The 25,969-nt window shown below is 38.9% G+C and overlaps 1 pseudogene; it reads left to right on the forward strand.

Annotated features, from left to right (window-relative positions):
* Positions 1 to 25,969, forward strand: part of LOC113461388 — a 49,076-nt pseudogene that overhangs the window by 22,039 nt on the left and 1,068 nt on the right.

Below are 25,969 nucleotides of genomic sequence, written 5' to 3' on the forward strand. Positions count from 1 at the left end.
GTTTCTCCCTCTATATTGCAACTTCTTTCTTTTCTTACTTCTCCCCCTTTTTGTTATCATCAAACGAGTGTATAGCAATAGACAAGTAGAAGCAGTAAATGATAAAAATTCAAATTTTACTGATCAAAATGGAACATTGTTGTACATTAATGCCAAAAGTACAATGTTCTTCAATTAAGGTGCAAAGTACATCAACCAAGTAAAATGCATATGAGAACTAGATAAATCCTAGGCACTAGTCATGATGGACTTCTGTAGTGCTAACATCGGGCCTAGGGGGAATCTAAGGGCTATGATCTAGTCCTCATCCTCCTAGCATAAGTGGCGAGGGGAGGTCGAGCCTGATGGGACTGAGTCTAGCATGGACCTCGATGAGCTGGGTGACTCTGTGCCGAAACCTCCGACTCAGCTGCTCGGGGCACAGATGGACCATGAGCCTCTCTCTCTCTCTGTAATGCTCTCACCTAGTCTTTGAGGTCTCTAATCTCAGCAGTCATAATATCCATCCTGCTCATCATCCCATCAGAGAGAGTCCTCACCTGAGCTGACACAAGCTCAGTCATCCTACTCCAAAACTCATCTGTACATCCCGTAGGTATGGATGATGAAGGTCCAGCCTCTGAAGGTGCTGTAGGATGATCCGCAGGTATCTCATGCTCAGGGACAGAGTCTCCAATCTCTGGTGTATCACCCTCCGGTGTATGTATCCCTACACCTCCACGCACCCACTGACCGTCCACCTTCTCATAACCCATGCGAACTAAGGACCGTGCAGTGTAAGTGTCAGTAAATAGCAGATGCCTGGATATCTCTCCCTCCACAGATATGTCATGCTGTCGGAATATCGGTGTGAGTATCATACCGTAGGGCAAGAAAACTCTCGATTTGCAAATGGCCTCTCTCATCTGTCTGATCATCATAGCTGGAAGATTCAGGGGAATACCCTGAATGACATGCTCCATAATGACCATATCTCGCTTAGATATGTGATCAAATCTCCCACTCTTCGGAAACAAAATCCAATCTATGAAGTTGTGCAACAACCTCATCTTAGCTGATAGAGAGCTAGCTATTACATTTTCGGAGTAGTCAAAGTCATCTCTCTCAAAGATTATCTGTAGAGCCCTCAACTTGCTCTCTGGTCTTTTTGGTGTGGCTCCTTCGCAGGGGAGATGAAGCAACTCACTTAGGCTTTCTTCGGAGACACGAATCCGCACTCCTCGGACCTCAGACACAAGCCCTCCCGGTTCAACTTTTAGGAAGGCATAGAACTCACGAACTAAGCCCGGGTAGGTCACCAAATCTAGGGAGCAAAGATACTCCCATCCTTGCCTTCGGATCCAACCACCCAACCGAAATCCTTCTTGATCCAAAAACTCAGAATGGATCCTTCTTCCCGTGGTTACCGGTCTTCCCGCATATTTAGCAAGTTGAACTGAAGAGGAAGGAGGTGGAGGAGGCTCTGCACGTGTCTCATCTTGTGGAGGCACTGTAGAAGAATCCCTAGCATGCCTATCAACAATGGTTGGCCGTGAGACTCTCCCGGATCGCTTAGCAACGGCTCGCTTGGGTTCCTTTTTCATCAAGTCCTTCCTTAGGTCTTGATCTAACGGCTTAGAGAAGCAATCTAGTACTGTTTGGAGATGATTGGAAGGGATTGGAAAGTGGAAAATAGGGTTTTAGGAAGAGGACAAGGAGAAACAGTGCCCTAGAATGGCTCACGGGTCTCCTTTTAAAAACGGATCCCACCATTGGGTCGACCCCAGATTTTTCTTGGGTCGACTCAAGGAGGGGTCGACCCCATTCTGGCTCGGGTCGGCCCCAGTTCAGGCCAAAAAAAATTTTTTTTAAATTTTTTTTTTAATTTCTCCTTTCTGATCCTTACCTAATCTTTGTGGGACATTGATATATGAGTAAGGAATCTATAAATGAATAATTTTACTCATGTTTCATGGGATTTTCAAAATGGAAGGAGAGTATCATGTGACAACTTGTTCTTTTCATTTGTTTTTAATCAAAGGGATCACATATACCTAATTCCCTCCTAAGCATACAGAATCTATCTTCACTTAGAGGTTTTGTGAATATGTCAGCTAATTTTTTCTCGGTACATATATGTTCAATACATACATTCCCATTTTGTACATGATCTCTAATGAAATGATACCTTATTTCAATATGTTTGGCTTTAGAATGCTGAACCGAATTTTTGGTAAGGTTAATGGCACTAGTATTATCACACTTTATAGGAATGTTATCTAATTTAATTCTATAGTCCTCTAGTTGTTGCTTGAGCCATAGTACTTGAGCACAGCAACTTCTGGCAGCTATATATTCGGCCTCAACCGTTGACAATGCTACTGAATTGTGCTTTTTGCTAAACCATGATACTAAGTTATTCCCTAAGAATTGACATGTTCCACTAGTGCTCTTCCTATCTAATTTGCATCTAGCAAAATCTGCATCAGAATATGCAAGCAAATCTAGACAGGAGTCTCTAGAGTACGATAATCCTATGTTTGTGGTTCCTCTCAAATATCTAAGAATTCTTTTGACAGCACTTAGATGTGACTCCTTAGGATCTGATTGGTATCTAGCACATATTCTCATACTAAATACTATGTCTGGCCTACTAGCAGTGAGGTAAAGCAAAGATCCAATTAAGCCTCTATAGAGCTTCATATCTACACTTTTTCCTTTTTTATCTTTGTCTAGCTTACTAGTGGGGTTCATTGGGGTGCCTATTTTCTTGTGATTTTCATTTCCAAACTTTTTTAATATTTTTTTTGTGTACTTAGTTTGATGAATAAAGATGCCTTCCTTAGTTTGCTTGATTTGCAATCCGAGAAAAAAATTCAGTTCTTCCATCATACTCATCTCGAATTCTCCTTGCATTAATTCAGCAAATTCTTTGCAAAGACTATCATTAGTGGCACCGAAAATTATGTCATCTATATATATTTGTACTACTAGCAAATTTTTGTCTTTTCTCTTGAGAAAAAGTGTTTTATCTACATTTTCTCTACTAAAATCATTATTTAACAGAAATTTGCTTAGTCGATCATATCATGCCCTAGGTGCTTGTTTCAATCCATATAGTGCCTTATGTAATCTAAATACATGATCAGAGAATTCATGATTCTCAAAAGGGTTGCTGTACATACACTTCTTCTATATAACCATTTAAGAAGGCACTTTTTACATCTATTTGATATAATTTGAAATTCATGAAGCATGCAAAAGCTAGAAGTAATCTAATAGTTTCTAATCTAGCCACGGGTGCAAATGTTTCTTCAAAATCTATCCCTTCTTCTTGATTGTATCCCTTAGCAACAACTCTAGCTTTATTTCTTAAAACTACCCCATTTTCATCGAGTTTATTTCTAAAAACCCATTTTGTTCCAATTACAGAATTATGCTTTGGTCTCTCAGTTAATGTCCAAACATTGCTTCTTTTAAATTGATTTAATTCTTCTTGCATGACATTAATCCAATTTATGTCATTTTCAGCTTCTTTATAAGTCTTAGGTTCTATTTGTGAAACAAAAGCAAGATAGCCATTTAAATTTCTAAGAGAGGATTGAGTTCTTACACCTTAAGATGGATCACTAATGATTAAGTCTTTAGGGTGTCCATGTGCGTACCTTCATTCCTTTGGCAAGTCTTAAGATTGTGGTGGCACATGATCATCTTCCTTTTCTTGATTTGGCACGTCATTAAGATTCAATTTTTCAAACTCAATAATTCCTGCATCATCATCAAAAGTATTTTCTCTCCTAGGAGACTCACTATCAGACTCATCAAAAATGATATTAATTGACTCTTCAACTACAAGAGTTTTTTTGTTGAACACTCTGTATGTCTTGCTAGATGTAGAGTATCCTAAGAAGATACCTTCATCTGACTTGGCATCAAATTTACTTAGATCCTCTTTACCATTGTTTAAAATGAAACATCTACATCCAAATACTCTAAGATATTTAGCAGTTGGTTTCTTATTCTTCCAAAGTTCATAAGGAGTTTTCTTGGTTATAGGTCGTATTAAAACACGATTTAGAATATGGCAAGCAGTACTTATAGCTTCAGCCCAAAAGTACTTTGGAAGATTTGACTCACACAACATCGTGCGTGCCATTTCTGCCAAGGTCTTATTTTTTTTTTTTCAACAACCCCATTTTGTTGAGGCGTTCTAGGTGCTGAAAATTGATGTGAGATACCATTTTCATTATAAAATTCTTCAAAGTGTTGATTTTCAAATTTAGTTCCATGATCACTTCGAATTGCAATTAAGGTGAGCTTCTTTTCAGTTATGATATTTTTATAATATTTCAAGAATGCTGAAAATGCTTCATTCTTATGTGCAAGAAATGAAACCCATGTATATCTTGAGAAATCATCTACTATAACTAGTCCATACTTTTTTCCTCCTAGACTTGCAGTTCTAGTAGGCCCAAATAGATCAATGTGTATGAGTTCAAAAGGCCTAGTGGAGTGGTTGATACCATATTCTTTGATTTGAAGGATGATTTTATTTGCTTTCCTAATGAGCATGGTCCACAGATTGTTTTTTTCAAAGATCAATTTTGGCACATCTTTTATCAAATCTTTCTTGACTATTTTTGATATTAAGTTCATACTAGCATGTCCTAGTCTACGATGCCTAAGCCAACTTGTTTCACTTTTCCTTTCTTCATTAGTAATTAAGCATAATCCATTTTTCTTGCCTAAATCATGAAGATTTACCATATAAATATTTTCATGCCTATGTCCCATAAGTACAATGCTATTATCTTTAGGATTTGTAATTATGCATACTGAGGCTTCAAATGTGACTTTAAGACCTTTATCACAAAATTGACTTATGCTAAGTAAGTTATGTTTCAGACCATTAACTAATAAAATATTTTCTATAAAAGTGGATGGAGTAATATAAATTTTACCCTTTCCAATGATAAGTCCTTTTCCATTATCTCCATAGGTTACCACTCCACCCTCCTTAGATTCCAAAGTGACAAATTGTTCTACGTCACCTGTCATGTGTCTTGAGCAGCCGCTATCTAGATACCATCGTTTATCCCTCTTATTAGCTGTAAGACACTCTTGCAATCAAAATCAAGAATGTACTTTAGGTATCCAAACTATGTTGGGTCCCTTAGGGTTAGTACTTGATGTTCCTTTTGGAACCCAATTTTTTTTGGATTTTAGCTTACTATTATCACTCAATTTGTTATAGTTAGACTTTCTAAAATTACATTCATATGCTTTGTGTCCTATTTTATTGCAGCAATGACAAGTTATATTTTCATTTTTGGCTTTCACAAATATGTTTTTTAAGTATTTTTGCTTCCTATTTGTTTTATATTCTAACCCAGCTTTATCATATTCAGCTTTTTGACTATCAAGAATCATATTTAATTTAGTTGAGCTAAGTGTAAACTTGTCCACTAAGTGATGGGGACATCAGAGCCCTTCATCCAGATGATCCTGAGCCCCCGGATTGAGTCAGACCCATTTTATTTGCATATTTATTTGTCTATTTTTATTTCTGGGCTTGTTTGCATTTTAGGGCTTATTTGTGGGTTATTTGTGTTATTTGTGGGTTTATTAGGATTTATTTCTGTGTAAGGGGATTTATGCAAATTTTGTATTTTGGCCCTATATATAGGGACCTTTTTTTTCATGATGAGGGTTTAATGAAGAATTAAAGATTTCTTTTCCCCACGTTTTCCTCTTCTTCTCTTCTCCTCCCTTCTCCTTCTTCTCTTCTTCTTCCTCCTCTTCCCCTCTTCTCCTGCTTCCACTTTAAATTTGGTCCGGCATCAACTTGGTATCAGAGCGAAGGCTTTGCCCCTGCTGCCAAAGCCACGATCCAGCATCGTCTTCCATCTTTCACACCACCGCCGAGTCTGTGAAGGCCCATATCGCCGCCCATCTGCATCCGACCCTCCCTCTGTCTCGGTCTGTGTTCTCATCAGATAAAAAAAAAAAAGAAAAAACAGAGAAGAAAACCCTCCTTCTGTTTTCCAGAGGAGAAAAGCCCGACACCTCTAGCAGGCCTGCCTTTCCACTGCTCCTGTTGTTCCCTTGCCCGCTCGTGGCCGCCCCACCCGGAAGAGGCACGCTCGCGGCCGATTCACCACAGGAGACCACCGCGACCCACGGAGACCCGCAGCCCCTGGTCCGACGGAAAGCCCTTTCGGCCGCGACCTGCCGCCACCGTCTGTGGCCGGATACGGGAGAGGAGCGCCGCCACACCACCCCGCTCGCCTCCGCCAAGCAGTACCCTTCGCCGTGCTCCACCTCCTCTGTCTCACCGCCGGCCGCTGCTTCTTCCACCGAGCACCCCACTTCCCCTTCCACTGAGCACCACCGGAATGTGCCCTTCCCCTGTTAGCAACGCCGCCAAGGATTCCAACCACGCGGTCCACAGTCGGCCGGAGAAGATCCCTCGCGCCACCGGCCGCCGCCCGTCGCCGCGGAACACGGAGCCGCAGCCGAGATCACCGCCCTCCGCCACGGCCATCGGAGCCCCGCCCCGCAGCCGCCGCCGCAAGGGTCGGAGAACCCTCCCGAACCGTCGGGAGGTTTAAAGTGCTTAACGGGTAAGCTTCACACCCGTTAGCCCACAACCCGATAACCCGGGTCCCAAAAAAAAAAAAAAAAAACCGTAGAATCACGTGAGTTGCACGTGTTAAAAAAAAAAAAAAAACTTACCTCTGTCCTGATGAAGAGGAAACCCTAAGGGGTTTCCGCCGCCGCCGCCATCGATGCCGCCGTCGCCGCCTCGTCGCAGCGCCGCCATCTGCCACTGCCGCCGACACGCAGCGCCGCCCCGTGCTGCGACCGCCTCCATCGCAGCGCCGTCCTCTTCCTCCGTCGGCCGCCGCCCAAGACTCCCAACCGCTTCATCCGCCATCGGTTCCCTCGCCCTGCCTCCCTTCGGTCACTTCCTCGCCCCGCCTCCATCCGAGCCGCTTCCTGCCGCCGCTGAGATCCGCCATCGCCCGAGCCCCGTCTTCTCCCTCCCCACCGAGCCGCGCCGCCCGAGTCCAAGCCACCTCCTGCCGCCGCCGAAGCTCGCACGCCGCGCCACCACCGCCTCTGCCGCACCTTCACCGCCTCCGCCGTTGCGCCCGTGCCCTCTTCCTTCCGCCGCGCTCCACCAACTACATCTTCTCCCTTCCGCTGCCGTGCTCCAACCCATCCCCACTCCCTCATTCAATTTGAGGGCCCAACAGGCCCTTTCTTACACAGGCTCCATCACCCTCCCCTCAGCAGGGCCATACCACCCCACCCCACCCTCCTTTCTTCATTACACGGGCCCAACTGCAGCCACAGGCCCGCAGACCTTTCAGGCTCACCCTGTACAACTATTACAGGCCCACAGCAGCATCCTCTTAGTGTCCATTTCAACTGAACAGCTCGGATTCAACAATCAGCCCCCACTGAGTGTCGGCACTGTCATCGTCTCCACTGCTTGGGAAGCCACGAGCAAACGATTTTGGTCGACTACTTCACGACAGGTGATAGGTTTCCACTTTTCTTGGGCTTGTTCATTTAATTATGTTCTAGTTCTCTTGCATGATAGCCATATTTTGAAAACTTATATTGCTGTCACAATTCAGAACATTGAACTTTCACTTCCCAACCCGCCCTATTACCCATTAAATCTTGATATTAAATTAGCACACCTTAGTAACAGAACGTTTCTCAATATTATTCGATCAGATTACTTTAGGATCAGAACAACTGTACTACTTGATTGCAATCTAACTTCTTAAATTGAATAATCTTAATTCTTAATTCTAAATAACCGAAGTAAAAATCAGCAACATTTAAATTTTAAGTTATTATTGTGAAGACTTGCTGATTTCTGAAATCATAATAGATTGCATTAGTAGGTTGTCCTGCATCAAATTTGGTCCTACATCATAGTTATTAGGGTTTCATTAGTGACACTGCATTTCACATCATCACCTAGTGTCATCATTGCATGTCAACCTGTAGTAATATGGAGTACTATTTCAGTCAACCTAGAACCCCTGTAACTACCATGAATTCCGACATTTTGAGGTCTATCAAGGAACAGATCGTTGCCATGCGGGCTGGATACAAGGAATTCACACAAGAGATCCGTGAGCTCAGGCAAAATTCTAGGACCCCTACACCGCCAACCCCTGTTGCAGCCCAACCTAAAATCGGTTTGGTTGCACCACCTGTAATCCTTCCCCATTCTCTTGGGCACCAAACCCAATGCTCAATATGTCAACAATTCGACCACATAGCATCCCAATGTCCTATTAGGACCTACCTGATTACTGAACCAGAAGTTAGGAGCCAAGAGGTCGAATATGTTGAAGAAGTCTATGAACCAAATATAGAAGACTATGAAGAAGACTTTGAAGACGCACCTATAGAATTAGATTTTGTCCAAAATAATTTCCAAAGGGAGACTATTGATCTAAGTACAACCAAGTCATTTCACATCACTACTGTGGAAGAGGTAGTGACAGATATTGAGAGCCAGTCACCTGAATTGGCACTTGTAGCTAAAGATACCCATGTGGAGTCCAATCTTGAATATTCCCCTATAGTAGTTTTCCTTCTAGAGGAGTTTAATGATGTAGTCCCTGATGATCTTCCGGATGCACTTTCTCCGATGTGTGATGTCCAACACGCAATTGATCTAATTTTCGGAGTATTTCTGCCCAACCTTCCAATCATAGGCTCAACCCAAAGACATATGCTAGGACCTGGGATTTAATATTACCGACAGTTGAGTTTGCATATAATAGTTCGGTTCATAAGTCCATAGGCATAAATCCGTTTGAAGTGATGCATGATTACAAACCTAGGCAACCCATAGACCTATTTTTCATGTCTCATCAGTATAGAGTCTTTGAGTCTGCACAATCAATTGCATCACATCCACATTCATTGCATCAAGAAATCAGCAATTTTAGTCACTTTAATAACTTAAAATATAAATCCCTTGCTGATTTACACAGACGTTATAAAGAGTTAAGTGAAAAAGATTACTTCATGATAAGAATTAGGCTTGAACGATTTTCTTCAAATACGTTTAAGAAATTGCAAACTTGTAGTGCAGAACCGTTCAAAATCTTAAAGAAAATCAGTTCGAATGCATATGTTGTGGATCTTCCTGATGACTATGGGATTAGTGCGACATTTAATATTGAAGATTTAGTCCCATACAAAAAGCTAATATTCATGCCTTCTGACCCCTTTAATGATATACCTACCCATGTTGGACACCCTGACCTCTTACCTGCTGTTGAGCCACCACCTCCCAAATCTCATGCACGCAGAGAACAAATAGAACATATATTGGATGAGCAGGTTATTTCAACCAGAAATGGTGGTTACCAACGTTACCTTGTTCGGTGGAAAGGTCGACCAAAGTCTGATGTGACGTGGATTTCCAGAGCACAGTTGCAGCGCCTTGACCCCGATCTTCTGGAGAAGTACGACAGCCGGCCAGACCTGTACTCGACGGGGTCGAGTTTTTCTCACCCGGGAGGAGTTGATGGGGACATCAGAGCCCTTCATCCAGATGATCCTGAGCCCCCGGATTGAGTCAGACCCATTTTATTTGCATATTTATTTGTCTATTTTTATTTCTGGGCTTGTTTGCATTTTAGGGCTTATTTGTGGGTTATTTGTGTTATTTGTGGGTTTATTAGGATTTATTTCTGTGTAAGGGGATTTATGCAAATTTTGTATTTTGGCCCTATATATAGGGACCTTTTTTTTCATGATGAGGGTTTAATGAAGAATTAAAGATTTCTTTCCCCCACGTTTTCCTCTTCTTCTCTTCTCCTCCCTTCTCCTTCTTCTCTTCTTCTTCCTCCTCTTCCCCTCTTCTCCTGCTTCCATTTTAAATTTGGTCCGGCATCACTAAGGATTTGTATTTTTCTGCATCTTTTTTTAGTTTGACATTTTCAGCAATTAGACTTTTGGTTTCATTAGTGAACCTCCTACTTAATGTTTTATAGTCATTAATGAACCTCCTACTTAATGTTTTATAGTTAGTAGATAGTTTCAGCTTTTCTTTGATAAGAGATTGATTTTCATCTTTTAGAACTTTATTTTTATTGATTAGCTTCTTGTGTTCTTCCATGAGTTCTAAAAATGCATCGTGTAACTCTTCTACTATAAAATCACATTCAAGTTCACAATCTACCTCATCGTCATTGGCCATGTAGTAGATTTGGGCCATCTCTTGTTGATCTTCCTCTTCCGAACTTGACTCCTCACTTTCACTCCATTCAGCCATGAGATTCTTCTTTTTAAGTTTTTTTGCCATCTATTTCAATTCCGGACAATCTATCTTGAAATGTCCGGGTTTGTTACACTCATAGCAAATTGGCGTTCCCTTTCTTTTTCTCTGTCCTTTCCTTTTTTTCTTGCTCGAGCTACCTTTGAGGAAGGGCTTCCTTTTATGAAATTTCTTCTTTCCTCTCATAAATTTTCTGAATTTTCTTGCGAGCATAGCCATTCCTTCATCATATTCCTCCTCATCACCAGATTCTTCTGATTCAATTTTCTGTTTTGGAGTTGTAGACTTCAAGGCAATGATATTTTTTTTCTTGACCTCATCTTCTGAATTTTGCTTCATGGTCAACTCATGGGTCATGAGTGATCCTAGAAGTTCTTCCAATTGTAGTGTATTGAGGTCCTTTGCTTCTTGAATTGCAGTTATCTTGGCCTCTCAAACTCTTGGTAGAGACCTGAGAATTTTTCGCACTAGTTCAGAGTTAGTATAAGACTTTTCTAAACTCTTTAATCCATTTATGATTTCCGTGAATCGAGTGAACATTTTAGTTATGGACTGAGTGGATTCAATTTTAAACAATTCATACTTATGTACTAATATATTTATTTTTGACTCTTTGACTTGATTAGTTCCTTCATGTGTGACCTCTAGTTTATCCCAAATTTCTTTCGCGGAGATGCATGTAGATATTCTATTAAATTCACTTACATCTAGTGAGCAGTAAAGTACATTATTGCTTTAGCATTTAATTGTGCTAGTCTTCTATCACTCTCATTCCAATCCATTTCTGGTTTAGGAATAATTGTGCCCTCTATACTAATTGTGAGTGTGTGTGGTCCTCTAGTTATGATATTCCACAAGTCATAGTCTAGAGCTTGAATGAATATCCTCATTCTAGCTTTCCAATATGTGTAATTAGTGCCATTAAACAGAGGAGGTCTATCTGTGGATTGCCCCTCGTTCATAGAACATCCTACTTGGGTTGTCATAATCTTTGACTCTTGATTGTGAGATCAACAAATACTATGAGAGCACCTTGCTCTGATACCACTTATTGCCTAAGGTGACAAGTCAAGAGGGGGGTGAATTGGTTTTTCTAAATTTTTAATTTCTTAATTGAGTTAATTGATGAGTGAGTGATTTAGTTAATATTGATTGAGTGCTGTAGTGAAGTTAGAACAATACACAATGCAAACACACAAGAAGTATAGTGGTTCGGTGCTCTCCTAAGCATCTACGTCCACTCCCTAAGCGACCCTTTGGAAATTCACTATAATCCTGCGGATTATAGTTGGATTGTTTTTCGGGCTCACAATCCAAAAACCTTTACACTTTGATTTTTCGGGATCACCAAAAATCTATGTTGGTTTTACAGGCTCACCAACAAACCTTCACCCTTAGTTTTACGGGCTCACCAACTAATCTACACCGTTGGTTTTACGGGCTCACCAACAAACCTTACAAATTGATTAAAAAGAAGGGAGTTGAAACTCATATATGAGCAAATATAACAATTATGAGCTACAAAGAAGAGTTTAGAATATAGTTATCGCTTTGATAAGGCTCTTCTCTTCTTTGTCAAGATTGTTTCACTCTTCAAGAGTTGGTGGAGCTCTTAATGCCTATTAGAATTTGCTCAACCACTTCTTTTTGGCTCTTTGAATGAAGCACTTGATTGAAGAAGGCTAGGGCTTGCTTTTTCTTGAATGAACTTTGATTTGTTTGCAAAAGATGCTTTTCTCTGATGAATAGTATCACTTTAAATACTTTCCCACATTTTTTGATGGTGCAAACCTCAACGAACCTGCCATGAGACCCAACAACAATAGTTTGGAAAATCAATTCCCAGATAGTCCAAAAAGGATAAAAGGAAAGGAATATAGACCCCGTTGCTATAAAGAGCAAGAAACCTATGTTATCAAAGGATTATGAATATTAACCCCGTGACTATAGAGAGTCAGAAACCAATATTATCAAGGGTTGGAGGTTCAAGTGGTTGTACTTGAAACTACCGTAAGTTCTACACAAGAACAATAGAGAGAAAATTCTCACAAAAAGATTATATTTCGGAATTGCTTGATTACAAGTGAAAACACCAAGTATTTATAGGCAAAACAAGCCTTGGGTGCATTGAACCAACTAGAAAAATATTAAATGAAAGTTGGTAAAGATGAAAGGAATTAATACTACTTAAAGTCTTGGCAGCAATTAATTAACCTTGGAAAGTTGCAGCAAAACTCCCAACTATTTTGACTAGGTTCATCCTTCATTTGCAAGTCTCAAAAATGTCCTTCAGCCTTCCAAAAACCTATGATAAATGCACCATAAAGTGGAGTCCGAATTTGAAAGGATTAGACTCTTCTTTTCCATGTTTAAATAATTAATTGGGCTGGATATTGTCGAAATGGACTTGCCACATATTAACCATCTTCAAGTCCAAATCTTCATGTGGACTAGAACCTTCTCCTTGGGCTTGAGTTAATAAAGTTTGGACAGCTTCTTGAAGTTTCTTGGCCCGAGCTCTTGTAATTGGCCTAATTGGAATCTCCACATCATCTTGAGCATCTTTTTTGTCCTTGTCAAAGTCCTTGAGCTGGATCATATCATTCCTCTCTTCTTGAAAAGGATTCGTCCTCGAATCAAGATCTGCATAAAAGGGAGAAAGATCAGAAATATTAAAGGTAGAACTAATATCAAACTCACCTTTAAGATCAATCTTGTAAGCATTGTCATTGATCTTTTCCAGTACTTCATAAGGACCATTCCCACGTGGATTGAGCTTTGATTTTCGTTGGCTAGGGAATCTCTCTTTGTGAAAATGTACCCAAACCAAGTCTCCTGATTGAAAAATGACTTCCTTTCTTCCTTTATTGGCATGGGCAGCAGCTTGCTCATTTCGTTTAAGGATATGTTGGTGTGCTTCTTCATGGATTTTCTTCACCTTTTCAGCTTTCTTCTTCCCATCTAAACTGGTAATTTTGTTAACAGGTAAAGGAAGTAAATCCAATGGAGTTAATGGGTTATAACCATAAACAACTTCAAATGGTGAATAAGAAGTAGAAGAATGCACAGTTCTATTATAAGCAAATTCAATAAAAGGAATGCAATCTTCCCAAGTCTTCAAATTCTTTTTAATTATAGCACGCAACAAAGTACCTAAAGGCCGATTCACAACCTCTGTTTGACCATCTGTTTGAGGGTGACAAGTACTAGAAAATAATAAAGTTGTTTCCAACTTACCCCACAAAACTCGCCAGAAATGACTAAGGAACTTAACATCCCTATCACTAACAATTGTCTTAGGAAGACCATGAAGACGAACAACTTCCCTAAAAAACAATTCAGCAATATGAACGGCATCATTAGTTTTATGACAAGGGGTAAAATGTGCCATTTTAGAAAATCGGTCTACAACAACAAAAATTGAATCTTTTCCCCTTCTAGTTCTAGGTAAACCTAAAACAAAATCCATAGAAACATCAGTCCAAGGGTGACTAGGAATAGGTAAAGCTTTATATAATCCATGAGGTTTCACTCTTGATTTGGCCTTTTTGCAAGTGACATATCTGTTGTAAATTCTGTCAACATCTCTTTTCATGTGAGGCCAAAAGAAATGTTCTTTCAAAATTTTCAGAGTTTTAAAAATACCAAAATGTCCCATTAATCCTCCCTCATGAGACTCCCTGACAAGAAGCTCATCTAAAGAACACTTTGGAACGCAAAGCTTATTTTTCCGAAATAAGTACCCATCTTGCTTGTAAAATTTTTCAAAAGGTTTTGTTTCACAAGCTTCAAAAACTGTTGAAAACTCAGAATCTTGTGGGTACAACTTTTTGATATGTTCAAACCCCAAAAAATTTGCTGAAAGAGTAGATAGAAGAATATACCTTCTTGATAAAGTATCAGCAACAATATTATTTTTACCTTGCTTGTATTGGACAATATATGGGAACATCTCAATAAACTCAACCCAACGAGCATGCCTTCGATTAAGCTTACCTTGGCTCTTCAAATGCTTCAAAGATTCATGATCGGTGTGAATAACAAACTCCTTTGACCATAGGTAGTGTTGCCACGTCTCTAATGCTCTCACCAATGCGTAGAGTTCTTTGTCATAGGTGGAATAGTTCAAGGCAGCTCCGCTCAACTTCTCACTAAAGTAAGCCAAGGGTCTCTTGTCTTGTATTAGGACAGCACCTATACTAATACCAGAGGCATCACATTCGATTTCAAAAGTTTTAGAGAAATCTGGTAAACGTAATAAAGGGGCAGAACTTAGCTTTTCTTTCAAGGTGTTGAATGCTTTCTCTTGTGCTTCACCCCATTTGAATTCAACACTTTTCTTGACGATTTCTGTTAATGGAGCAGCTATAGTGCTAAAGTTTGGAACAAACCTTCGGTAGAATCCCGCCAAGCCATGGAAGCTCCTAACTTCGGTGATGGTAGTTGGTGTAGGCCAGTCTTTGATCGCCTTTACCTTTTCTTCATCAACTTCTACACCTCTAGCATTTACAACAAAGCCAAGAAACATAACTTTGTCCAAACAAAATGTACACTTCTTAAGGTTAGCGCACAATTGCTCTTTTCTTAGCTCAAGTAAAACATTCTTTAAATGCCCTAAGTGTTCATGCAAGTTCTTGCTGTAAATCAATATGTCATCAAAGTAGACAACCACAAATTTTCCAATAAACTTACGCAAGACATGATTCATTAAGCGCATAAAAGTGCTGGGTGCATTAGTTAATCCAAAGGGTATAACTAACCACTCATAAAGTCCATGTTTTGTTTTAAAAGCAGTTTTCCACTCATCTCCCTCTTTCATTCGAATTTGATGACATCCAGATTTCAAATCAATTTTAGAAAAGATAGTGAAACCATGGAGTTCATCAAGTATGTCATCAAGACGGGGAATAGGATAACGATACTTTACCGTTATTTTGTTGATAGTACGGCAGTCAATGCACATCCTTCAAGTTCCATCTTTCTTTTTCTCACTTTTCTTATCAGATTCTTTACTCACAATTTCTTTTGAACTCTCATTTTCATCCTTACTTTGTTTAGCACTGGTTGCTACAGATTTCTTGATTTGATTTTGCTCTTTAAGAACTTGATGAGGGGGTAAAGGAGCCAAAGTGATGTTTCTGCCATTCTTGGTAAAGCTGTACTTATTTTTGTAATCATCATGGAGGGTACGCCTATCAAATTGCCAAGGTCTTCCAAGCAATATGCGACTTGTTTGCATTGGAACCACATCACAAAGAACTTCATCAGAATATCTTCCAATGGAAAAAGATAGAAGTACCTGTTTTGTGACTTTTAATTCTCCACTATCATTAAGCCATTGAAGTCAATATGGAAGAGGGTGCTTTTGAGTCTTCAACCCTAGCTTGTCCACCATCAGCTTGCTTGCCACATTCACACAACTTCCACCATCAATTATCAAACCACAAACTCTTTCTTTGACATGGCAGCGAGTGTAAAAGATATTCTCACGTTGTTGTTCATCATTGTCTGTTTGAGCTTGAACATAGAAGGCTCTAAGAACAACTAAGGCTTGACCAACAACAGCCTGTTCTGTATCACTAGCATCTTCAAGTTGTGGCATAGACTCTTTATCATTTTCTTCTTCAGAAACAATATCCCCATTATCTAGCAAGATCATGGTTCTCTTGTTTGGGCATTGAGAAGAAATATGACCAAAGCCTTGACATCGGAAGCATTTAATATCACGATTTTTTTGAGTTTGGTTGGAAGTACTTTTTTCAGATTGTTTGGTCATAGTTTTCTCTTCTTTAGGCCTAGAAGTAGGCTTTTCTTCTTGTTTTGGAGTAGGACTCCATTTGGACTTCCAATTAGATGAACCAGTAGCTTCATGCTTGGATGATGATCTTCCTCCTCTTTTAAGTTGCCTCTCAACTTTCATAGCCATGTGGACCACATCTTCAATTTCCATATAATGTTGTAGTTCTCCACAACATTCGCAATCTCACAGTTAAGACCACAAATGAATCTAGCCATTGTTGTCTCTCTTTTCTTCTTCAACATTGGCACGAATCATGGTTATTTCTATCTCCTTATGGTATTCTTCAATAGATTTTGTTCCTTATTTAAGACTTTGCAACTTCAAATGTAAGTCTCTATAATAGTGTGAAGGAACAAACCTTCTCCTCATGGTAGCTTTCATGTCATCCCAATTGTCAATTGGAATCTCTCGGTTTCTTTTTCGACTTAGAACCAATTGGTCCCACCAAACAATTGCATAGTCAGTAAAAAAAACAGCTGCAAGCTTAACTTTCTTTTCCTCCGAATAGTTATGACAATCGATAACAAGTTCCACTTTTCTTTTCCATTCAATGTAAGCATCAGGATCATTTTTACCTTGAAAAGGTGGGAGAGAAAGTTTAATCGAACCTGTGTTGCGATCGACAACATCTCTATTTTGATGCATGTGCTGGCGATGTCGTCTTGGTCTATGATCTCTTTGTCTTCGTATGGAAAACTTTTTTGAATGATATTCAAGAGAAAAATGTTCTAGAAAGATTCATAGAATTGGAAGATCAAATTCTTCATTTTCACCTTTATAAGTATCAACATGATCAGCTGGAGGAATGGAGGGACATCTGTTTTGCCTTCTCCCTCGTGGCATAGTGCCTTGCTGTATTTGATTCACTTGTTGGTCATTATGATCTAAACATTCTCAGATTTCTTCAAGTTGGGCATTCATCCACTGGAATTGTTGTTGCAGAGCTTGAATGTTCAGTTTGGTATCTATTGGTGCTTCCTCACTTCCGCCTTGAGACATGTTGTAAAAATGAAAAGAACCTTACCACTCCCTCACGTGTTTCACTCAAATATATTTCACTCAATCACTCGTATTTGCACACAATGATTTGGCTTTTTCCCTCTGATATGATCTCACACACTCTTGCCTTTTACCACTCAATTTTCTCTTAAAAGTTCTTGAGAAAACTAAGGTAAATTTCAAAACAAAGCAAATGAAAAACCAACACACTTAAAAGTACAGATTTTTGAGTGGAGTCAATATGGAAACAACAAGTGTGAAGAGTTTAGAAACATAAATGATGAGAAGAAATGGATATGAAAAGAAAAGCAAAGAATATGAAAAGAAAGCAAATGGATATGAAAAATTGAATGATGGATATATAGAGATGAAATATGAGAAATAGATGATAATAAAAGGCAAACTTCTCCTTCTTTTCTTTCAAAACATTTGACCTTCTAACTCTTTTTGATCTCCTTTTTTTTCTTTTTTTTTCTCTTTTTTTCTTCTTTTTTTTTCTTTTTCTTTTTTTTTTACAACTTCAGTCTCCTCTTTTTATGTTTTCTTTTCGATAATAGAACCAATAGCAATATCAACAGAGATGAAGCACAAAAAGAAATGGTAGAGAATAGAAATGAAATGGTTATGGATGAAATGGTATCAAACGATGCAAAAGGATGGAAAAATATAAATGATAGAATATAAAAGCAAATAAAGGATAGGTAACCTGATTGGAAACCTAGGCTCTGATATCAAATGGTGCAAACCTCAACGAACCTGCCGTGAGACCCAACAACAATAGTTTGGAAAATCAATTTCCAGATCGTCCAAAAAGGTTAAAAGGAAAGGAATATAGACCCCGTTGCTATAAAGAGCAAGAAACCTATATTATCAAAGGATTAAGAATATTGACCCCGTGACTATAGAGAGTCAGAAACCAATATTATCAAGGGTTGGAGGTTCAAGTGGTTGTACTTGAAACTACCGTAAGTTCTACATAAGAACAATAGAGAGAAAATTCTCACAAAAAGATTATATTTCGGAATTGCTTGATTACAAGTGAAAACATCAAGTATTTATAGGCAAAACAAGCCTTGGGTGCATTGAACCAACTAGAAAAACATTAAATGAAAGTTGGTAAAGATGAAAGGAATTAATACTACTTAAAGTCTTGGCAGCAATTAATTAACCTTGGGAAGTTGCAGCAAAACTCCCAACCATTTTGACTAGGTTCATCCTTCATTTGCAAGCCTCAAAAATGTTCTTCAGCCTTCCAAAAGCCGATGATAAATGCACCATAAAGAGGAGTCCGAATTTGAAAGGATTAGACTCTTCTTTTCCATATTTAAATAATTAATTGGGCTTGATATTGTCGAAATGGACTTGCCACATATTAACCATCTTCAAGTCCAAATCTTCATGTGGACTAGAACCTTCTCCTTGGGCTTGAGTTAATAAAGTTTGGACAGCTTCTTGAAGTTTCTTGGCCCGAGCTCTTGTGATTGGCCCAATTGGAATCTCCACATCATCTTGAGCATCTTCTTTGTCCTTGTCAAAGTCCTTGAGCTGGATCATATCATTTGGTCACTCCCATTGGTCAGATTTGAAAAACTATCCGTTGGGTGGTCAAAAAGTACTTCTGCGGAACTAGCCGTTATGCCTCTGCCCGTGCTGGGGTCGATCCAAACTTTTCTGGGGTCGACTCAACTTGTTGTTCATCAGACTTGGGGTCGACCCAACTTCCAGTGGGGTCGACCCAACTTCCACTGGGGTCGACCCCTGCTACAGTGGGGTCGGCCTTCTCAGGAATCACAGAATCTTGTATTTCCGGCTGTTCTCACGGGTCGACTCAAGCTTTCTTGGGGTCGACCCATACTACAGTGTGGTCGACTCAAACTTCATTGGGGTCGACCCTCTCAGGGATTCTAGAGACATGGTTTTTGAGCATATATCCTTGGGGTCGGCTCATGTTCAGATGGGGTCGGCTTCATTGGGGTCGGCTCCAGCTGGGGTCGGCTCAAGGAAGCTTGGGGTCGGCCCTCTCAGTAAATTTCAGAGAGTTATTTTCTTGAGGCTTGAGCTGGGGTTGACTCAAGGTTCTTTGGGGTCGGCTCCACTCCTGGGGTCGACTCAAGCATACATGGGGTTGACTCCACTTACTGTTCATCTGTGCCATTTTTGCAGGGGTGTGCCAGATGGTTCAATGGTGTGCCAGGGTCGACTCAACTTATGTTGGGGTCGACTCAATCCATACTTTGCTGCATCTTAAGGTTAGATTAATCCATATAATCAATGAAATATATTTCAAACAATTTTGAGTGTATGCCACGGTAGAGCTACATAATCTTAACAATGAAAATCACTATTTTGCCCTTAAGAGTATATTTCACTTGAAACCTTGCTGAATTAGAATTAAGAATTCTCTATCCCTTTTCTATTACAAATTTTATCTCGTTGTTAATCATTGGAAGACATCTTGATCTCATTCTCTTAATGTATTGAGGGCGTCGTATTCATTAGTGATGTATCACGTTAAATTGTATCATTAATTTGATATTTCCTCAATGGTTGTGTCAATCATCGAAATAACACTATCATCCTCAAGGGAGAGGAAGGAATGGAAAGGGAGAGGAAGGGCCAGAGAGGAAAAGGGTCGGCGGAGCATGGCCAGACACGGCAAAGAGGGCGGGGGAGAGGGAGAATGGGAGAGAGGAAAAAAAAGAGAGATGGGCAGGGAAGAAGGAAGGGAGAGAGATAGAGGATGGTGGGTGGCCGGTGGAGGCTGGCGGAGGGTCAGGGAGGGGCATGGAGGGCTGGAGAGACTCTGCTCTCTGGTTTTCCTGTTTTGCTCGAAACAAGGGTTCCAAAGAAGGGGGCTTTTTCTTATTTTTAAAAAATAAGTGAAGTCGGTAAGGTGGTTGCTAACTTTATTTAAATTCTTCAAAATTAAAAGAAGCTCCCCTTTGGATGCTTTGTTTCAAATGAAACAGGGGAACCGGAGGGCGGAGCCCCTCCTCTGCCCCTTTTTGGCCCTTCGCTGACCATCTGCCTCTCCCTCTCCGCTCCCTCCTCCCTCTCCCTCTCCCTCCCCCCTCTCTTTTCCTCTCTTCCTTCTCCCTTTCTCCCTCCTTCGCCAATGTCTCTATTTGAAGGTCGGAACTGTCCCTTATTGTTACCAGTACTGCTCGGTACGCCCCAAAACGACAGTTCCTAATGGTTCCGTTGACATTTTTCCTCCATTAATGTTTCTATTCAAAGCATGGTCTTAAGATAACATGGATCGGTGTAGGATGGGGTAATGGCTGCGCATAAGTAACAATAGTCTAGTAGTTGAAGATTTTCTAGAGTTTAAGCAGTATTAATGATTTGTTGTTCTGGGGCAAGAAAGAGGACTTGCATATGGGGTTTGGAAATGAAAAAAAGAAGAATGACCTTCCTAGAATTTCTATCATTAGGATATGATAATCATAAGTAGGATTTAGGTTGAGGAATAAATTTCATGGACTTCTAGTCTTTGATTTTGAAAATCAGGTTTTCCACAAGCTGTTATGTACTATTATGGAAAGAATGGGTAGATTTATCTTATATCTGATATGACCTTTAATTTCAGGTATATATGAGTGTTGAACACTCATTGCAATAACAAACGATGATGTGAATTGAGCCGACAATCAAGGTTTGCCGTACTATACCAAAAAGGGCATACCATACCAGTACTAAACCGGTACGTTGTCTAGTACTGTGCCGATACTTGGTATGCTTTGCAATCTTGTATCGTACCATGTACTGACACTATAATTAGATGATATCGATACGTTGTCTGGTACCGTAATGGCGAATCTTGCTGACAATAGTGATTGCATGCATTAGTAATCAAAGCAAAAAAAAAAAAAAAATTTGCAGAGTAAGAAGGGAAAAGAAAATAGAAGAAGAAAGAAATAGTAAAAGGAAAGAAGAGGAAGAATAAGAGAATGAGAAGGATAAGTAGTCAAAGCTTGATCCTCTCTTCTCTTTTGATCAAAATTCCAATAATTTCTTGAAAAGACTTATCCTTATACTATATACAAAAGTACCAATAAATTTCTGTCGGAGACAATCTTGACCCTTAATCTAAGTTCAGATCCCATTTGAAATTTAAACCTAATGGAACTTATCATCAAATCCTTCAAAATTAATTTGGATTATCTCGGTCATTCAAATTAGTCCGTCTTTTTCTATCATTCGAACTCTAAATCATGTTACTTCACCTCGCTTAAAACATTGGTTCTACCAAACCTCCAACATTATTGCTCCTATTGTCTCTTTCCTACTTAATAATGCCCATCTTTTTTGTTATCTATCTCTTCTCTACCTGTCCCTCTCCGTCTCTCTTTCTCCCCTATTCTATTAGTCATAAAACCACAATAGTTTCTTTTTTGAGGGGAATCAAAAACCAAATTCGGTCCAAAAAAATCCGACTTTAAAGCCTGTTCCATGTTTGGTCTTTAGAAGTCTTCAAATTTTTATAGATCACTAGAAATACAATTAACTTAGAGGTTTTAGATGCCTAGACGCTATTGGTGTCTTGTAGTTTGCTAATATGAGCTCATGGCAGTCTTCATGTCTTTCCAAGATATGATGGCTAGGGCTGTCAGTTGATCTGAGAAGCTCTAGCTCTGCTCAAGCACAGCTTGACATAAACTTTAATCAGGTTAATTCGTGAATCTACCTTGAACCCAGATTATAGGCTTGAAATTTATTATGAATTGAGTTGGAAATGAGCCTGGCATGATTAGGCTTCGGTTTATAAGTGTAGAAGTAGGTTAGATATATTATAGATTTTTAATTTAAATATTATGCATAAGCTAGTATATAACTACTCATTGGATTTAATCCAATGGTTTAATCAAGCTTTAATTCAAGGTTAAGTCGAGCTTGATTGAAGTTTGCTGCAAGCTCGAATTCTCATTTCAACTCAATTTAATTTTATCAAGTTAATCAAAATAGACGTGTGTATAGCTTAGTTTGAAATTAAGGTCCAGTTAGGTTTAATCAGGTAACAAATCAGCTGAGCTTGATCTCAAACTTCAATCTTGAAAATAATGTCAAGCGGAGATTGATTAGACACTGGCTCCATCATGCTTAGTCTCTTACACCCCCAATGATGGCGGCCCACAAAAATCTTTCTATACCCGTCCATTTTCGCTTTGCAAAAAATGACAAGCTTCCTATCCTTCTTCAGTCTATATCATTTGAGGAAACCAAAATTATGCAGCAGATTGTTGAAGATCTTTGGTTTATGAATCTCCAGATTTTCCAGAAATTCTTGAAAATACTTTTCCAGATTTCCTAGAAAACTAAACTTTTTTTTTGTTCTGAACTTTTTCCAGAAAGTATATTTCCTGAGTTCTTCTATCAACCTTACTTTCCTCATTCTATGGAAACTGTTGTCCTTTTATCTTGTTTGCTGTCACCCCCACCCCCTCTTGAATTGAAAGGGTACCTGACATTGACTGCTGAAATCCAACCTCATCTCTACCAAACCTATTGCCAGCAACTAAATCCAGCCTGTTCTCTTCATGATATTCCTACATCTACCAGATCTGGTCCCATGATCAACAAATCTAATCAGGTTAAGCTGTTTTTGTCTGATCTGTTGCAAGTATTAACCCTATTTCTCTCAAGTCAAGAAAGAATACGCCCTCCTGACATCCCATTTCTAGTTGACCTTGTGCATCATCATGCTGGCCTCCACTAACCATGTAATCACCACCATCTCTGCCCTACAGCCAGATTGACCAACAGCACACCATCATCACCATCACCACTGCTAGGGTACCAAGTGATCATGTTGGCAGGTTTTATGTTGGATAGCATGTACCCAATAGAATGTTGAGGCCACCGTGAGATTCAACCTTCATTTATTTTCTGTGTTCATCAATTGGTATTGTCACCACTTTCTGAGGAGAAAACAGGATCCTAACTTGCTTCCATTTCAAACTGTAGAAAAGGAAAGGAAAATATTTCCTGCTTCCATTTCTTGTATTTCAAACAGTAGGAAAGAAAAATCATGTTTCCATTTCTAATGAAGCAAAGCACTCAGAAATTTAACTTTTCCATGGAAAACTTTTTTCCTTTATTTTTCCACAAGTTTCCTTGCAACCAAACACACCTTAAGTGGAGGAGTATTTTGGTCATCGCAATCATGACAGAAACTCTCAAACAATTTGTTGGGAGGAACATTGCAACCTGTAATGGTACTAAGGAAAGAGAACGAACTGAAGTGAGGAGAACAAAGCAGGCAAGTTGCTCTAATTCGAGACCAATGTTAGATCCTAATAAGTACTGAATGCATAAAGTTGATGGTAGGCCAACTAGGGAAGGGCTTAATTAGAGTTTATATGATATTGGTGGTTTGCTGTTCTGCTGCAAGAAGAAAGATATGGATAGATATATGGGTTTGGGAAAACTTAGAAAGATATTCCTGGGATTTTGAGGATCAAAGTATGGTAGCAGTCAGAGGAGGAGCTAGGGAGGCTGTCGGCTCCGCAAACATAAAGATTCTATTTTATTTAGTGGTATTGGCATATTTGGCCTCTAGCCACACTAGGCCGGGGGGGGGGGGGTGTCGCAACCATGATTAGCCTCTTTGGCATGCATCTTTGTACTGTAATTTTGCACCTCTCTCCAAGAAAATACTTTAGGAATTCTTAACAGAATACACTCTGTTTGATCTTAGCCTAATCCCATTATTATCCCGGGAAAAAGAAAACTAATGGCCACACCATCATTTTGAAACTCTCATTATTTGACAATTTGCTAGTGCTAAAGTATCAAGTCTTGTTCCTAAAAAGAAAATACCAAGTCTTACGCCAGCTTTGGCTTGCATTAAAATATGTTCTTTATGATTCACTAAATCATGGATTATCAACCAAAGGATATAGGTGAGTGGCTCCCTGATACAATTGCATTTTTTTTGAAATTATGTACTATATTTGTTAAAAATTAGAAAGATGGGCACCAAGATGTTATTTACTTGTTAGCTTTGTGTTATTTACTTATTAGAAAAAACTACTTGCACTCGTTTATATAATCATACTTTAGTTTATTCCTGCTCAAAAAGTCTTAAAATTTTTGATCAATGTAGCAAATAATTTTTTTTTCAGATGTAGATCGCAGACCAATACATCGTCTAACCTAAATTACATCTCTGAAATCTGTCTCAAAGAATTAGGATTTTTTTTTCTTTTTGGTGAGGCACAAAATTAAGCTTTGGGTAGCTTGTTCCCAATCCATGATCGAATCCTGGTTTTGGTAGAAAGAAATAGGATTTGTGGTTAGGGAACAAAAAGGTGGGTCTCTAAGGTACAGTTATTTAAATAAGATTTCCTAATAGTTATTGTGCATTGGTTTTAAAGAACTGCTTTGAATTGGGTGGAAAAGTAGGTGAGTAAAAGATAATAAGGTTTTAAGATGGTCTGAAATTAAATTTCAGGCTTCTAGAAACCTTATAAGATCAATGCAATGGCAAATAATAATCCAGATAAACTCAGCTGTATATAGGTTTTTGTGCTATAGGAAAGCGTAAAATAAAATTTACAAATGTACTAGAAATTGAAGAATTTGTGCATGAATGATGTTGGGATGTACTAGAGAAATTTGCTCATTCATTAACGAGAGTGTAAATTCATAAAATCAAATAAAGGTTGGTCATGGTAAGATAATTAACATTTTGGTTCAATCTGATTGTTGTTTTTTGGTTGTCATGAATCCATGAAATTGATGTCCTAACTGCTCATTACAGTACACTCAATGTTATCTTCATGATCTAAAGTTCATCATGTTTTATACATGTATCTCTAGACTAGAATACCCAGTATAAAGGATGCAAATTATGTTTAAGATATAGAAGAAGAGAAAACAAAGAATTCAGTGTATATCTTGGAATTATGAATCTTTGTAGGAGAAAGTTTAGGGTGATTAGGAAGATGGATGACACAAACATTATAACTTGAAGATGGTAACTTGCCACTAGGTAGATGACGGCAATCTTGTTTTCCATCTTGGCATAATGTTTCACAAAACGTTTCCAGTTTTCTTTCATTCATGCAAAATAAATTATCCAACTCCCTGCCTCTTTTATCTTTTTCTTCTTGGATCAAACCTTTCGTTAATTTACTGATACATGGATGAGATTAGGGTAAGTGTGGGATGAATCCATCATATTAGAAAAGAAATTGCTATATTATCATTTGGTATAGTTGATTAATGGGTGATGTGTAGATCCAATGAGCACACTGAAGAAACGACCTAGATAAAATATGGATGATAAATGTCAGAATTAGGTATATTGTGAAATTCTCTAAAATAAATGATAAGATTACAATATTTGAATATTCCAATAAAAATCCTACTTTTATTGCTTTACGTGTAAGATTATAATGATACACAAAGCAGTTGAACCATCAAAGGCTTAAATAAATCCTAATTTTTTCTTTAACTAAAACATTCCTATATAACATTTAGATGTTTATCCCATGAAGAAACACTTCTGTACCAGTTTAACTCTAGGACTTCTACATAACTGAAAAAAAAAAGGGTAGAAATGATATTTCGCTAGATAAGCTTGATCATATAATCAACAATTTTTACTTCATTGAGAAATAATATATAGGGTCTTAATCGTATGTCCTTTGATAAGGTATAAACCTTGGAGATTGGCTCTATTTTTTCTCCTTTTCTTTTCCTTCTGTGAGAAGCAAGGTAATTGTAGGTTTGACTATGTTTTCATTTGAACTTCTAGCAAATTTGATAGTCAACTTGACCTGGGATCTTGTCTTTTATCCCATCAACTCTTCATACGGTTTTCAGGCATTTATAAATAGGTGGGGTGTTAAGGGCCTGCAGTTGGG

This window comes from Phoenix dactylifera, unplaced genomic scaffold (assembly GCF_009389715.1).
Source record: "Phoenix dactylifera cultivar Barhee BC4 unplaced genomic scaffold, palm_55x_up_171113_PBpolish2nd_filt_p 001083F, whole genome shotgun sequence".
In the NCBI taxonomy this organism is placed as follows: Eukaryota; Viridiplantae; Streptophyta; class Magnoliopsida; order Arecales; family Arecaceae; genus Phoenix; species Phoenix dactylifera.